Here is a 17,349-nt window from a genome sequence, read left to right on the forward strand (position 1 = left end):
TCAAGAGAAATATTCAAGATCTTTGAAAGCGATACGAATTCGGCATCGGTCCGGGGATCACCAGTATGGAGGATTTGCAAGTCGAGTATCGGAGCGGTCGGGAGGTCGACGGGAATCGCAAACTCAATTTGCCGTGTGGAAGTGGGGAATGAAAACACACGCGACCCGGATCCGATATGTTCATCTAATACTAACTTCATCCCCTTATTAATTGCGCGTCGATGCCGAGGCACCGTTTCTTCTTTCCCCTCTACCCCTCATTCTCTCTCTCTCTCTCTCTCTCTCTCTCTCTCTTACTCCTATTCTCGGTCTCCTTGACGCACTTTTCTCCCAAATTAATATCAGGTCTTCTCTCTATCGCATTGTCGGAATAACATTCAGCCGTCATTCGGCTTGCCTAGAGGATATCATGATACGTTTAATGAAAGATATCGGCAATCGGGAACGATTTAAAAAAAATAATTAAACAAAGATACATCTAAACATGGATGACATCACTACCCACGTCCCCACCCCCATGTCGACGAGCCCTCTCGAAAGGATAACATACGATTTTTGCATCCATGTTAATTAATGTTTATGATTATCATTAGACCGTGTAAATGAAACTGCATGACAAGAACATTGTCTAAAGGTCATTCAAACTCGTTCTGGACGAACGTGTAAATGGGGATTCGAGTAAATGGGTTATTTATATTTAAAAAAAGCAGATGTAACATATCACTCTTCTACGATTTCAGAATTAATCTCCACCCCACCCCACCCGGTAATAACAATAATGGTAATAAATTACATATCCATGCGCTTGTTACAAATGTTTCATAGCGATACATCATTTTGTTAAACAATTAAAATTAACTTACATAGTTAAAAAAATGAGCGACTAATAAAAACTAAATTAGCAATATCAGACAAAACACATTAAATACACAATCGGGCAAAAAATACACAACAATATTCAAAAGACAAGATAGTCATGCGATCAACTGCAATTTATTACAAGAAAGCAATGGAAATATAGATTGTAAAACAGTTTCTAACTTTTCAACATGTTTAAGGAGGTTCATTGGTAAATTTCTCCTGCTTAATTAAATTAGGCGAGGATTTCGGATGAAACATTCACCCATATTTTCATATCGCAAGATAGTTTAACTCCCCAAACAGCCCTAAAATTTGATTTCGCGGTTATTTTAGCAAAAGAAATCATTCCTTTCTACTGCCGCGGTTGATGGATAAATTGGGAGAATTAAAAAAAACACCTTTTCGTAATGATGCGGTGAGTGAACATCCCATGAGTTTTTGCATCTGACCAACCTTGGATAATTTTCCCCCAACTGGGTGATAGTTATTGCCCCCCCCCCCCTCCTAAAAAGAATTATCAAAAAACTCTTTTGTAACAAAAAGTGATAAAATATAATTTAAATTTGATAAAATAATACCTAGTTAAGGTTTTGCGAACAACGTGTACACTTTTTTGTCCGGACATTTACCCATTATTTGTTTTGAAGATTGTTAATGTACTTCGTGAGAAGTTTGTTCATATGTTTATACAGGCACCAGGGTGGGGGTAGGCGACAATGTGCATTCAACGCATCTGTTTGAAATAATCTTTCATTTCCCCATAGGGATTTCCCAGCCTTAAAGGATTGGTTGTTTTAATAAGATTCATTAATACATTCTTTATAAATGTCTTGATCTACAATGTAGAAAGACATTAGGAGTGATTGAGTGTTGGCGTTAATAAGCCTCAATTAGCTTCATATCTCTATTAGATTGGAAATGAATGTCAAAGCCTGTGGTTATGAACGGGCGCAGAAAGGAAATTTATTTTCGCAGAAGAAACTGAGAAAGCAATCACTGCTGTCATCCAAAACACATGCGCTATCTGTCAATTTTAACCCTAAAACACTATCCATTAGCGTAGCTTGTTTTTTATTGATGGTTGGGGAGGAGAAGCCATAGGAAATAGATTGCGAATAAATTAATGTAACGGGGCTGAAAACCCCTACATTTGAAGACTAGTATGGTGACAAAAAAAGAAACATTCAAATTTGGGAAGGGCAATTGCCCTCTTTACCTTATTGGCAATGCTTCGAGGATCTTCTTGTTCATGTTTAACGTTTCCTGTTGTTTCATTCTGTTTTGCTGAAGTTTTATGTTGATTGATAAATCTGTTTTCTTCAAATCAGATCGCATTTTAGAAATGAACATCACATGATGTTGCTAGTCTAAATTTTGGAAAGACTTCTTCTTCTCACATTATGTTTCAAAATTGTGATTTTAAAGTCGTATTGAGGATATTTGTATAACAAAATTATATTAACACTGAAATAAGCCATCGACAATTTTTGCTCCCTCGCTTCACTTTCATCAAAATTTAGAAGCTATTAATTTGGAAATCGGGCAATAAAAAAAAAAGCTGCCCCTTGGCAAAGCACCGATGATCATCACTATCACAGCACTGTTAAAACAATCAAATCTAGTATACATGTATATTATTTTGATAATCAAAGAATAAGAATTTTTCATAAAACACAGAAAAGGGCAATTTTCATATTCCTTCGCATCAATTTTGTAGGCGAGATATTACAAGATCTCCTTAGCTACAACAGCAACAACAACAACAAAATACAAATATATTTGACACCTTGGAGAGCCATCTCAAAATTCGACACGCGATACGGATGACGGATGATGGTTCGAGGTATCATTGGGCCTTCACCAGGTAATATCTATTCATTTTTCAGAGGCGTGCACATGCGATGATGGTCATTAATGAAGGTCCTCTATTTTCAGCATGATTGGCAAATTGGCTCGGGGCTAGCGTAGGGGTTGTAATCCAGAGGAGCTCGCCTTCTCTTTCCTCAATTTACATGTCGTTATGTTATCCGGGTCGCCTCTCTTCTGTATTTTCCCGGGATTTTATTTCTTTTGATATTCATCTTGCGTAATTCCAGAAAAAATGATGGATATCCATTGTCAGCTTTGAGTACCATCAGGAGAGACGTTATTCTTGTTTTTACATCAAAATCACATGTTTTTATTTTCCACCTTTGATTTAATTCTATTCGAGAAGGCCATTTGACTACAAAATGATAAGAGAATACCTTTTACACCGACCTGGTTCGTTTGTTCGATTTATACGTTTGAATAAGGTATAACATTGAGCATCTTGGTTATTTTAAATACATTATAGGTTATTGCTATAAAACATTATGAATTGGACGTACAAGTAGTTTTATTGTTCCCAATCTTAATTGTTTGAAGATTTAATAAAATATCCCTCGAAAATTGAATACGTGAAAGTAAAAAGGTTATTAATGGCGATATGCGTTAAGCAAACTAATTGTGTCGATTTTCGAATTACTTTAAAATCAAAGGTGTCACCATAATCAAAGCATTAATTTAAACGGCCTGTCACTTCCCAAACCGTTTTGATTACACATCATGTATTTTTCGAAGTGCGATGTCTGACACTATATGGGCGTTTCAACTACAGAACAAAAAGTGCGATTTAAAATTCGATTTTGGCATTGCGATCCAAAACATAAAATCCGTGTGTGGACATAATATTTCACTAATCTTCGCGATCCAATTTGATTTTTCAGTATAATCGCAACAGTTTGCCGGAGCTGTGTGTTAAAGGTATTGACAATTAAAGGGAGTATATCATGGGAAATACTGGTCAACGCCATCCAGGCGCGGATCCAGGATTTCTTAGGGGGGGGGCCCAAATTTGAAATTTTGCGAGCCAAATATTGGTTAGTAATGGTGACCAACAGTGACGTAATGCGGGGGGGGGGGGTCGGTGCAGGGAGGGGCGATTTTCCCCCTCCCTCCTCCGCGAAACGCGGAAGCTTCGACGTTTCATTAAATTATTAGAGAAAAAAGACGATTCGTTGTACCGTTTTCGAAAATAATTCTCGTCTGAATTTACTTTTCCCCCTCCCGCGCGAAGCGCGGAAAATTTTACGATTTATTAAATTATTAGAGAAAGAAGACGATTCGTTGTCGAGTTCTCGACTCTTTATCCTCGTCTGAATTTAGGTTCCCCCTCCCGTGCGAAGCGCGGAAGCTTTTAAATTTCCTTAAATCATTAGAGAAAGAAGACGATTCGTTGTACCGTTTTCGAAAATAATCCTAGTCTGAATTTAGATTCTCTCCCAACCCCCTCCTCCCGCGCGAAGCGCGGACGCTTTTACGTTTCATTAAATCATTAGAGAAAATAGAGGATTCGTTGTACCGTTCTCGAAAATAATCCTCATCGGAATTTAGTTCCCCCTCCATCCCGCGCGAAGCGCGGAAGCTTTTACCTTTCATTAAATCATTAAAGATTCGTATTACCGTTCTCGCCTCTGAATCCTCGTCTGAATTCAGGTTCCCCCCTCCCGCGCGAAGCGCGGAAGCTTTGACGTTTCATAAGATTATGAGAGAAAGAAGACGATTCGTTGTACCGTTCTCGATTCTTAATCCTTGTCTGAATTCAGTCCCCCCCCTCCCCTCCTGCGCGAAGCTTTGACGATTCATTATATTATTAGAGAAAGAAGACGATGCGTTGCGAAGCGCGGAAGCTTTGACGTTTCATAAGATTATGAGAGAAAGAAGACGATTCGTTGTACCGTTCTCTATACTCTTAATCCTTGTCTGAATCAGGGGCCGTCTTAGGGCCCCTGGGGGGGGGGGGGGTCGAGGCGGCGGAGCCGGCCCCGGAAGCTCAGGGGTTTTAGGCGTTTAATTAAGGTCAGATGAGCATTTTTTTTGTATACCTTATTATTTTGTGAGACTGGCACGTCACTATTTGGCGTGGGGTCCAGGGGGCGGAGCCCCAAAATATCAGGGGTTTTAGGCATTAAATTACCGTCAGATGAGCATCTAAGGGCCCGCCGTAGGGCCCTAGGTGAAATCCAGGGGGCAGAGCCCCTGGAAGCTTCGGGGTTTTAGGCATTAATCACGGTCAGATGAGCATATTTTGATGCCTCATTATTTTTCAACACTGGCAGTTAACTATTCTTTCTTTCTTGCTCTCATTCTATTTTATTTCTCTTTAATATACTTTTTCAAAAAATTAGGGGGGGGGGCTCGGGGCTCCCGATCCCCGCCGTACCTCGGGCCCTGACAAGTAGGAATCAACTAAAAAGTTAGGAAAATCTCGGAATTATGTCATTTCAGCATTATTTGTAATCCACCGTTGTGGAATTAGAAATAAACCACGTTTGAATTTGATTTCCCCCAAGCCCCCCCCCCCTATCAGTACGCCAGTATCTCCTCTTTTCCTTTTTTACTTTCCCTTTCTTCCTTCTCTCTTATTTTTTTGATTGGGGGGGGGGTCAACAGCCTGGGAGGCAAGGCCCTTTCGCCTTCCCCAATCTCCTTCTTCCCCCTTTTCTTTTCTTCTTCCTCTTCTTTCTTTCCCTTTCTCTCTTCTTTCTCTTCCCTTCTTTTCCTTTCTTCTCTCTCTTTTTTTTTTTTTTTTTTGCGGGGGGGGGGGCCCAAGGCCCGCTCGGCCCCCCCCCCTGGATCCGCGCCTGACGCCATCTACATTTTCTTTTGGACAACTGCACGTAAACAAATGAACTTGATTAACTGGGTCAGCGCGCGTTAGCGTTTGTGAAACAGACCTAAGTTCTCCTCGCACTTCGGTTTCGCGTATGTTGCACGCACGTGAATGCTGCGGTCGCGTCGTCCGTAGTCGTATTATATCCGATTCGCCCCGAGTTGGCCCACGGGAAAGACACATAGTCTCGTCATGACACACTCCCTTTAAAAATAGATTTATTAATCCCAGGATTCAAAGCACGCATACATTTCATTTCATTTCATTTCATTTCTTTATTGAGTCCATATAGGATAATTGTTTATATGCACATGAACAATCTTGCTTCAACATATAAATGAACATAGGAACAACATATAATTGACATACATCGTCGAGATTCGCGCATGCGCAGTTTGGACGTTCTTGCCGTCGAGCGAGAATTCTCCCTGTGTGTGAATAGTCGCCCCCCAAAAAATAAATCTTTGCATCGCGATCGAATACGCACTAAATTGACATATGTGGACGGTCGCAACAGAAAAATTCGATCTTTGCATCGCGATCCAAATCACACTAATAATGTTATGTGCGAACGGGCCTTATAACTCTGCGTGAATCCGTTACACATGTTCTTCACATGTCGTATAACTACAACCAACTATAATAGTGACGTTGTTCAATATTTGTATCGATATGGCCTAAACATTACTATAAATTAAAAAGGTAACATCATGGAAAAGATGAGCAGTTACGGTCCCTCTACACTTGACTATTTTGGAGGTTGATCGAGAATGGCATACTATCGTATGACTATGACCTTCCTTCTTATAGAATACGGCAGTGGTGAGGGAAAACCCCTTCTCATAATAGGGAATTGATCATCTTCAGGTGCAAGGTGAAACAGTGACAAAACAAGTCTAACTTTCTCTCTTTATCATAATCCTATTCCTAGATCGGTGCCAAATGAATTATTAAAGTATATTTGTTATTTTTAATCATTAACGTATGACATGTATGACAACGAGTAAATTATAAGTATCAAATAAATCAATCATCGCGTTATTTCATGCGACGACACTCATATTGATGAATGAAATATTAGTCTATCCAACGTGATTGAACAATATACAAATGGTACATACGAATGAGTTCATTGAGCAATCTATCGGCACTCGAGTTGAGGCTTTATGCATCAATCGTGATGGATCCGTACGTTGGTTCATGAACAGCCTCAGCAAGAGCAGATAGATCCTGGAATAAACAATTCGGAACATGCATCATTTTTTTCATAAATCTTAACTCCTAGATCCTTGTTATCTGGTATGAAAAGAATTAACTTCAAGATGTTTTTGTTAAAAAAAACTGACCAATAAATCTTATGATTCAGTAGGCTTACTTAAGCGGGCGCACAGAGCTAAGTATAGACACACATACCGACATACCTCTACATAAATTGCTGCGCCTTGCGCACTTAAAAACCATTGGATAGTATGGAAACTGGAAAGTACGTGGGATATTCTCAGAATGTGGATCACACAAAAACTGTCATAAAATCGTTTTACCAATCATTTGATAAGGATTTTGGAGTTAGTTGTATAAATTCCTGTTCCTTTTTCACGTAGTATATGGTGGTAGGCTGATGGTTGCGGGGGTGCCCCCTTTCCCCCTTTCCCGCCCCTTCTCTCCAGCCGAAAATTTCGAAGTTATATATATTCAGGCGACCGATACCCCTGTATTCGAGCAGCAAGGTGGTTTAATGTAACTTATGCAATCTCATTTTTATAACAAAATGTCATAATACACTATGATAAAGACAGTGTCGGCATCCAGAAATTGGAAAGTCAATATTTGGTCAAGAGACATCCACCCTCCTCCACGAAATTGGGACTCTACGCTTACTGTGTTGCATGTGACGCTTACGTGAACACCCTACCCGAGCATTTAATCTAAATTTATTACATAGTATAATCAGTAGTCTTTGTGTCTTTTTGCCATTGGGTACTAACTTGTATAGGTCAATTATTGTCCATAGTCCGTTTACCATAGGTAGCGTTACCGTCTGAAAGATTCGAGGTGGGATCGACCCGGGATCTGCGATCATTACGAGAGTTTAAAAATGCGATAGCGAATATTAAAGAGAAAGCCCTATTTCATCCTAACACCCATTAAATTTAATGAGAAATACCCTCTTTCCATGAAACAGAAATGCTATAACTTTCGCAGGTGTGGTGTCTAACAGAGACGTCCTTCTAAAGATGGTGCCTATGGACTTGCCTCAAGCCACGTGTAACTGCAAAGGTAATATGAGGATACTCGTACAGCTTTCTCCTGTCGGAATGTGTTTTATCTGCTCTTTTAGTTTCCTCTCGTGCTCCCTGTATCCAGTTACCTACCCTTAGCCGATACATGTCACATTAGCCAGGTTTAGGGCATAGAGGAGCTCTTTCTCCGACTAAGTCGGAAGTCTAATCTGAAGGTTTCTAGAACAGCTGATGGGACTTGATCTTCTTTCTCCACTTTTGGACCAAAATGATCTCCAATGTTAAAAGCACGACAGCTTATTTCCCCTCTCGGAAATAGAACACTGCATTAGACGAGTCGTAACCATGTTTGCCAGCTCCAAGCCTCCTAAGCCGATGCCGTTCAGTTTACCTGCAGAAATGTCGTGGCATTATGGTTACGTCACCGAACTGTGAATCAAGCGGTTTAGGGTTCGAGCCACAATGACAGCACTAATGTTTGCAGTACATCAAATTATATTGAAAATGAGTACCTAGTAAGAATCAATACCTTCGATGCTTTGAGCACCTCAGGGTAGCTGGGCCAAGGGACTTTGCCCATTCCTTGAATGACTATGTGCGCTATATAACTGTATTCGACGTAAGAGTAAGATCATTTGGCAGTGACATTCCTGGACCACTTTCATTATTATTTATTGAGGGTATCACCGGAGTATGAATGAGAAATGGGTTGACGACTATACTCTTGTGATCCACTGTGACAGGCGTAAGGATTTTGCAGACTGATTCCATTTCGCTCAATTCAGGTCTACGAATGATAGTGACAAGGAAGGGAATTCTGAACTTTATATCTCATATTTTACTCATTGAATACATGAATTAATACGATATCACGAATCCTATGTTAATATTCCCAATTTTAACAAAGGACCTCGGAATTCATTCGAAATCCTCTTCTTTCCCAAAACTCAATATGTTCTATTTTTTTTTCTTTCTCTCTTTCTCTCTCTCTTTCTATCGCTAAAAAATGTCGTGGTTTTTCGTGTTTACCTTGGTTGTGCATATGGAATTGAAAACAGAGGGTCCTGATGAGAACTTTCGAATTTTAGGTATCCCTATCGAAAATAATATAATTATAATAATCTGCGATATAAAAAAGGAGGAACATATTACAGATCACCTTATCAAAACATTAAAAATGTTCCAGTACATTACTGTTCTCATTTCTCCCTTTCTTGGTTATTAGCAAGTGGCTCAGAGAGAACGTGCCAGAGGTTTCAATAACCTATGGAGATATTTTAAAACATCTTCGAAAACACAAATTTGATATACGTAAGATGCATAAAATGATGATATAAAATACTTGTCAAGTGCGACTACACCAAAGTGATTTCCCCCACTTAGAATATTTATATTTGATTTTCACTCTGGGATATTAGCATTTGACTCCAAAAGAATATGCCGGCTTCCATAACTTATTGAGATATTTAAAACATTGTAGAACACATGAACACATGTATATCGTATGTGAGTTACATGTAAAATACTTGTCTATTGCTAGGAATCCTTCGTACTTTGGCTCACTTAAAATATTGCTGCTCAATTTCCACCGTGGGTTATTAGCAATCATCTCCAAGACAGCATGGAGAAGGAATTCATTACCACTCCCTAGTACTGTAACTCGCCTTGTGGCGAGACACACGAAACCACTTTGCCTTCCAGCAAGCACGTGTGCCCAATATTCGCAATGTGTTAGACAAAAAGAAGCTCAACATGCTCACATCCAAGTCATTTAAAAGTCAGAAAAACAGAAAAAGGAGGAGGTGGGAGGTGAGAGAGGCGGGGAAGGCGCGAAAGGTGTAGAAAAGGCGGGAAAGCGTTTCTCCATCATGATATTTGTTTCTGTAGTAGGGAGCTCGTCTTACCTGCAGCCGCACACCTGACGTCGTGCTTGGCTATGTTTTGAAATAAAGTGACGTAGTAGCTGGAAAACGCATCATGGGGACCTGTTTAACCCTCTAAGATTAGCTTTGCTATAACAAGTGGATGACGATAACAAGTCAACGACAACTTTCCAAGACAAAAGAGCTTTTCATAACAGTCTGTAACTTCATCTAATGTGATAAATTCAGCATTTAATATTTACTTTGTTACATTTGTTATCATGTAGTGAAATATATATTTCTGTGAAGATGATTCATTTGAATACAGTGATGGAGTATTTTGAAGAACGCACAAGGGGATAGCCGTTTTAACCCTACACGATTAACATTGCTCTAAACTAACATGCCAATAGGAAGCGCATGACAAACAATCATTATTGAAGGAGCAAAGAAGCACTTCTAACAAATCAGATCTTTCTTTAGAATGTCTAATTTGTCATATGTATTGGTCTTATATGGCAATCATGATAATAGAAAGCGAAACAAATTATTAAAAAAGTTACCGCATTTCTATTTTGGGTTTTAAATTGTTTTAATTAAAATGTTCATAATTTTATGAGATAATTTATATCCTTTGGCAATGAAATGCTAAATAACAGGTACAAGAATAACTTAAATAAAGAGGAGGAAACGAGGTATTTTTGTACTACTTACGAATCATTGGTTGAAAACCAAAAGATCATTAACTCTGTGCTGAATTATAAGAGTTAACGCCCTTTTCACTCCATGCACACAGACAAAATATGAATATGCCAGTGAGTGTACCTACTTCACGTGACTTCACAATAGATGTTCCCGTAGCCCTTACCTTCAGTGCCAAAGTCTTTTATCCGACGCAGTTTGTAGTAGTGTTTCCATGTACCCTAAGATTATTCAGAATCAGAATTCAGAGCTGCCTGAAATGCGAATTGTATCCTAAATAATATGTAGGGAGTATTAAATACCAGAAAGTATTGATCATGTTGATTCAGGGTGCAAGAAACTGGGTCGGTTAAACTAGCGATTGGGGCACATTATGGGCCTCTGGCTCGGTGGGAGTTAATTAGAAGTAACTTAAAACGTGCAAGTATACCGTCCGGTCGAAAGGGAAACGAGGCATGCTTATCCCGGGCATTTGTTTTAGTTTCAACGCGGGGTTTTGAAATGATTCAAATGCAACACCCTTTCACCCCACCCCCTCCCCAATTCCTTTATCACTGGATGCGCCCATGGCTGGAGGGTAAATAGTTAAGTGCATTACGAGCTGTCAAACATGATGTACTTGAAAGCAAGAAACCTGTAGTATTGTTGGTGAGATAAGTTAACTGGATTTAATTTCACCCATCGAACATGCTGGGATAGGATACATGCATCGAGTATGTTTGTCTGAGGGTGAAGGGGAGAGAGAATGGGATAGTGAAGGGGGAAATTTGAAGGATGTAGCCGATGTTCCTTTACTCAGCCAATGTAATTGCTTTAGCCATTCGGAGACGAGGCGCCATTTCTTTCTTTTGTGCAGCTTTGCGTACTCTCTTCCGTGTTTTCAAATGAAAGCGATGCGCATGCGCATCTATGCACGAGCAGAACAAAACATATTGATCACGAGACGCACTAAGTATTTTCGTGTTACAGAACAGAAAGTAGCTTATCAAATTACGTTACTATGATTATAAGCACTGCTATTCCAAATATTTAACTTATACGCAAAGTCACTAATCTTCCTATACGATTATACGTACCCCTGCATCTCTCTACGTGTATAACATCCATTCTTTGTATAGATGCTAGACGTAACATTTTGAAAATTATATCTTAGCCGTCTTTACATTTTCTGACTTAAAGAGAAATCCAACCTGGATAGTAAACTACTATAAAAGAAAGAGGAAATATCAGAGAAGCAGACTGGTAAATATATGAACAGAGTTGGAAAAAAGTGAGAAAATGAGAAGTTGTAATTACTATACTTAGGCCTATGTGAATTTCAAATTGGCTGAATCCTAATTGTATTGTGACGATGTGCCGGACAATTTTCCACTTTGATCCAACTCACAAACTAACACAAAAATTGTTTCAAAAAGTGTTAGACTCGGGTTGTTGTTTTTTTTTTGGTTCTTTTTAGAAAACCTTCAATAATTTCTTTTCTTCATCTCACTCAGATGTGAACACACTTTTCGTGTTAAGAATTTTCAAAGAACTGTTTTCTACATATAGGACGGCAAGAAACCTTGAAACCCAAAATTCCGACACCAAGAATGATGGACTAATGTCACTTGATCTGTTACAATCAATTAAAACAATTACATCACCTTAGAAATCCTTAGAAATGTCCATTATAAACGGGGAAAAGAAAATAAACGTGAGTAAAGTGAGTCGACCATATTTATTCTCCTTTGAAACGCTTGGAAAGTTGTTGTAAAAGAAAAACATATATGTTTGAAACTGTATGTTATATTTAGTCGTTAAAGGAACTCTCAAAAATATCCTTTTATATGCAGGGAATTGGATCTTTGAAGTTGTTATTAACCACTCAATCCTTTTTATCATTTCAAGTGACTTTATGAAATCAATTAAATGTGCCGTAAAGACATATACCATGCGCATCATAAACCCTCTAGATAATATGTCCCCATTGTGTCATGTGGTATTTGGGAATTAATCAGTAAAATGCGGGTAATGATTTCTTCAGAGAGCCAAATGATCGTCTCCATCTTGTCAAGCAAAGAAGGAAAACAACCAAAGTGTCCTGCTTCTGAAAAGAATTACTCGATCATTCCACATCTGAAATAACCTTTACTTCAAAAGTGAAACACATCTAACAAGATGTACCGAAAATATATATTTAGTGGAAAATCAATTTAGGTTGTTTATGTTTGTCAGGCTGATGATGAGTATCCCTTCTCAGACTGGCAAAGTGGGATGATTTGTAGCCTATATCAGCCAAGTGGCAGATTGACGCTTTAATTGGTAAAAGGGATTTAAGCCTAGTACGTATCTACTTACTAGTATTAAACAAATATTGTTATTATCCCCGATACTTTTATACATGGTGTGGTGTTCTGGATGATCGTTGGGTGTGTGTGTGTGTGTGTGTGTATGTGTGCGTGTGCGCGCGCGTGTGTGTGTGTGTGCGTGTGTGTGTGTGTTTACCTTAAGGGTGATGATGAGTATGAGTGAGAGAGAGATTGGAGAGCTAAAGATCTATTGATGGGATTATTGGTATCTTACATGATGCGAATGAAAACACGAGCTAGGGTGTCAGGAAAGGAGGTCATTTGCCTCTTGCAGCTCCCATCAGCTTACATTCTGACTCTGAATAATTTCTCAATACAAACGCAATAACACTTAAAAGAAACAACTGAATCTACTTTTTTATTTATTTTGTTAATTCTATTCACCAGTCTTGTAAACCCTGAACCAAGCTCTATAACCTACATGTACCCTAAACCTAACTTAAAAGCTGATTTCAAACCCAACTATGACGGAAAAAGCTCGGATAGAAGCACTTATTGTCGCCGGAGCAAACGACTGTACGCCCCCGCCCTTTGGTATGATCGGCAATCACGATCGATCCCCTCAGAGGATTTAGAATTTAATATCAGTAAAAATATGACATGAGCCCCGCGCTGGGTCTCTGTTACCCCTTCATATGTGGGAATGTGTTATTACGATTCAATCATCATGATCATGTGAAGTAAGAGGTTTAGAGTTCGAATCCTACTATTAAGAATGGTGCGTATGTCCTCAGGCAATGCGTTAAAATAATCGCCGTTGCTCTATCCTCCTCTCTATCCCCATGTAAAATATAAAAGATGCATGTACGAAATGGTTTCATGCTAATATATACACTGTCATTTAAATTGGCCTTAATTATTATGCATAGATGATAACATGTGTATAAGCATTTAGTGCTGATTTTGAGATTTCGAATGCATTTTCCATATGCAAAGTGCATGCCCCTCCACTCTAAAGAAACCTCTCCAAATAAACCTGATGCTGTCCAGAACCACCTCTGCTCCCACTCCGTTGAAAAGCACTGGGAACACCACTTATATTGTCATTTGTCAATGTATTAATGTGTTCCCAACACCCAGAGTCTCAACGCAAGCCCCTGACAAACACCATCGTTTACTGATAGACATATATGGACCGCATATCTCCCTCCTAATTACCTACTCACAATATAAAATTGATGAGTTGAGGTGGAAGGATGTAGGGCAAATCTCAGTATGTCACGTCCATGGCCGATACTTGAGCCCAGTATTCCCTGTGGCAGAAGAGGGCTATTTCCCCAAGATTTTCGCTCTTTAATAATTGAGTGTTTAAAAACGTTGATGCTGAGGGGGGGGGGTATTTTTCCGTATTAATTGGGATTTTCTATTTTTAAAAATAGATTCACGGGTCATGTTAACTGTTTTTCATAATGAATATGATTTGTTTTTAATGATGAAAGTCCATGTTATTTGTTAAGTATACATTGGAATAGATTCTTACTTTGATCCCTCCTCAATCTTGAAAGAAACCTCGCACCCCTCTGCAGAAAGCTTACGGACAGTGAAACTGAGATGTGTAAATGGGGAATTATGCCTGTCAAAATGAAGAAAGAGATTTATAGAATATAGAGAGAGGGGGAGGAAAGTGAGAGAGAGAGAGAGAGAGAGAGAGAGAGAGAGAGAGGGGGGAGAGAGAGAGAGAGAGAGAGAGAGAGAGGGGGAGAGAGAGAGAGAGAGAGAGAGAGAGAGAGCGAGAGGTGAAAACTGGAGTGAGAAGAGCGTGTGCGGTTCAGGGTATGGCATAAGAACGAACCTACCTTACGGCAATAAACATTAATTTTTAGCTACCTCAGGACTGGGCTTGTAAAAATTTAATCACATCTGTGTCGCTGCTGCATTTTCGGCCAAAAGATTTTCTGGCGCCTTACGGCAGTAACACAAACCGAGGCCTTGACAACTCTGGGACATATTAAATAACGACTAAACTCTCCCCTTTTAAATAAATGCAAGGGAATGAACGGTGGCGCAGCTACGTGGGGGCAGGCAGGGCAGCATGCAGATTCCCTGCCAAACGAAGAAAATAAGTAAGAAGTGAAAAGGAGAGAGAAGGAAAGAGGGGAAGGGAAAGCGAAAAGAAGATGATAGCCCCCTCCTTCTACCCCCCCCCCCCCTATCAGTGGCTTTGTCAGTTCTTTTTCATCCACCTAGGAGAATGGGTGCCCCCGCCCCACTTAATGCCATTACCCCCCCCCCCCTTAATGGCTGAACTCACACTACGCAAATAGAATTGAAAACAACAATATTATAAAACCATGGACAGTCTTTATTGCTGGGATGGATTGTAAAAGTGTCGAGAGGGTGGTCGAAATGGCCAAATGGCGGAAAATTAGAATCGTGCTGTCCAAATAATAAATCTCTCTTGTATATTTTATTCTATAACCGTGGTCATGGATCGTGGAGAAGTGTGATCGCATCAACGCGCTCATGATTTACTAGGCACAGACTATAAATGTCATGTGAGTTAATATCCTTTCAAATAAATAACCCTCCTTTAATTGCATGCTCCTTTTGTTTAAAGCAAGTTGGGTAATTTTGACAAATATGAAATATGGCTTCTGCTCACCGTTCCATTCAATCTAGAGAGCTATAAATTAAGTTACAAAGGATTCATCAAGAACTTGATCCATTGTTATTGTTGACAATTTAGCAACAAATAAAATATTGCGAACAGCTTGAATCACTTGGCCTTCATTTTGGACAGTTTGTTTATGAGATCTACGGTTGCGTTTATCGACCAAATTTTTGGCTAGAATCAGGTTTCTCAAACGTCTTTCAGGCAAATTTAGAAGGTGATAAACGCAAAGCCTTTTTTAAAGGGCTTTAGATATGGGCATATCTAAAGACGCAAAAAGGTGTGTTTTGTATGTGACATACAGCCAGAATCACGTTTCTGAGAGATCGATAAACGCAAAGCTGTTTTGAACCTCACATACAAAGAGGACCACCCAGGTGTTGTGTACAAGCGTGTGTGTGAAGTTGACCTCCAAGAAACTATCTGCTTCCCGGGTCAAAACAGCTGGGCAGACACAAGGCCTTTATTTTGAATCGTGAAGGGACGATAAACGCGACATCCCGCAAATCACGATCGTATAGTGGGGTATGATAGTGGGGTTCAATAGTGGGGTACGATATGTACATAACTAGTGGAAAGCCCCGATAAACGCGCCCATATGACTCACTTAATCAATGAAGATTATTATGAAATAAATATTAATGATTTTTTCGTTAATTTTACTTAATTCTTGTTTCTTAAATTTGAAATCAACGTCAATATAGACCTAACTTGGCGCAGTAATTTGATAAAAGATTTCCCGCCATAACGTGTGTTGATTTCTTAATGACTATACAAGGTGTAGTTTAGTTATCATACCGATAGCAGGCTTGCTGACGGTCTTGTACTTTAGTTGTGATTAATCAATAGAAAGCACATCGAGCGTCTCATGAGAATACGAGCTGATTGATTATAATGTATGAAGGGGTGATAGTTACAAAGCAAGTTGTGTATAAATTTACCTGGGATTTCAAACGGGGGAGGGGAGGATGGCGTTGCTATATCCAGGCACTACAGCGGCTAAATGTTGGCATGTGAGTGTGATAATGTACAAAACATTAACTGGAAAATGAAGGGTGCACCAATTGTGTTCACCTAGATGGTGAGCTAATTGCCTTTTCAAACCTGATAAGCACAGGTAACATCGCATTCAAAATGACACTTGACATGCAGCGGTCTATAAGTTACCTTTCATCAAAAGCGGACCAGTCATCAACAATATGTTGATCTTTATGTTAAGGATGTTATCTTTCTATTCTCTATTCAAATATCAGCTTCAAATGTTATGGAATATTACTTTTATAAATATGTATTTCAGATATTAAAATATCACTCTAGGTATTAAGGTGAACAAGACTCTGAATAGTCAATGCCTTCGCATGCAAACGGAAGTCAAACTCCCTTTTCGTTTCGTGTGGGCATGATATAAAATCATTTCCCATTAAGGTCTTTAACCGTTTACCATTTCAATGAATTTTTCTAATTTTGCTTTGGTTGATTACATGTTTATGTTATCTAATGATGGCCGTATGTAATTTATTTTCTCTTCTTTTGTGATTGGTTCCTTAAAACAGCTTTCAAAATATATATACAAAACTGTCTGCCCGTTGAGGTCTACATTCCAATCCACATATTATTTGTCTAGCATGATGTAATTCATGCCACATGGCAAAGATGGCATCTTTCAGGGGTTTAGCGGACACATCAAAGACTGAAATAGTAGACAAGTTGGACATCAATCCTACGAGACATAATGGAACTAGTTGGGTCTCTGACGTAGATGTGACGGGTTTGTTTGGGTAGAATTTGCTCTTATCTCGAAACATGAACACAAAACGCTCTTAAAACGAGGATGGGACTCATTGCAATCCACATTTCTCTGACAAACATATTGTTTTTAAAAAGAAGATTTTCTTTCAAAGTTAAAGATTCTGGAAAACTTTCTTTTGCCCACAGGGCGGTTTTGAGTGACGTTTTTTTCTTTCTTTTTTCTCAAAGTGTTGTCATTGTTTATTTGGCGTTGACATCAATGCAATTTTGTCAACGGAATTAT

The sequence above is a fragment of the Strongylocentrotus purpuratus genome, unplaced genomic scaffold, assembly GCF_000002235.5.
Source record: "Strongylocentrotus purpuratus isolate Spur 01 unplaced genomic scaffold, Spur_5.0 spur5_scaffold_6, whole genome shotgun sequence".
NCBI classification, from domain to species: domain Eukaryota; kingdom Metazoa; phylum Echinodermata; class Echinoidea; order Camarodonta; family Strongylocentrotidae; genus Strongylocentrotus; species Strongylocentrotus purpuratus.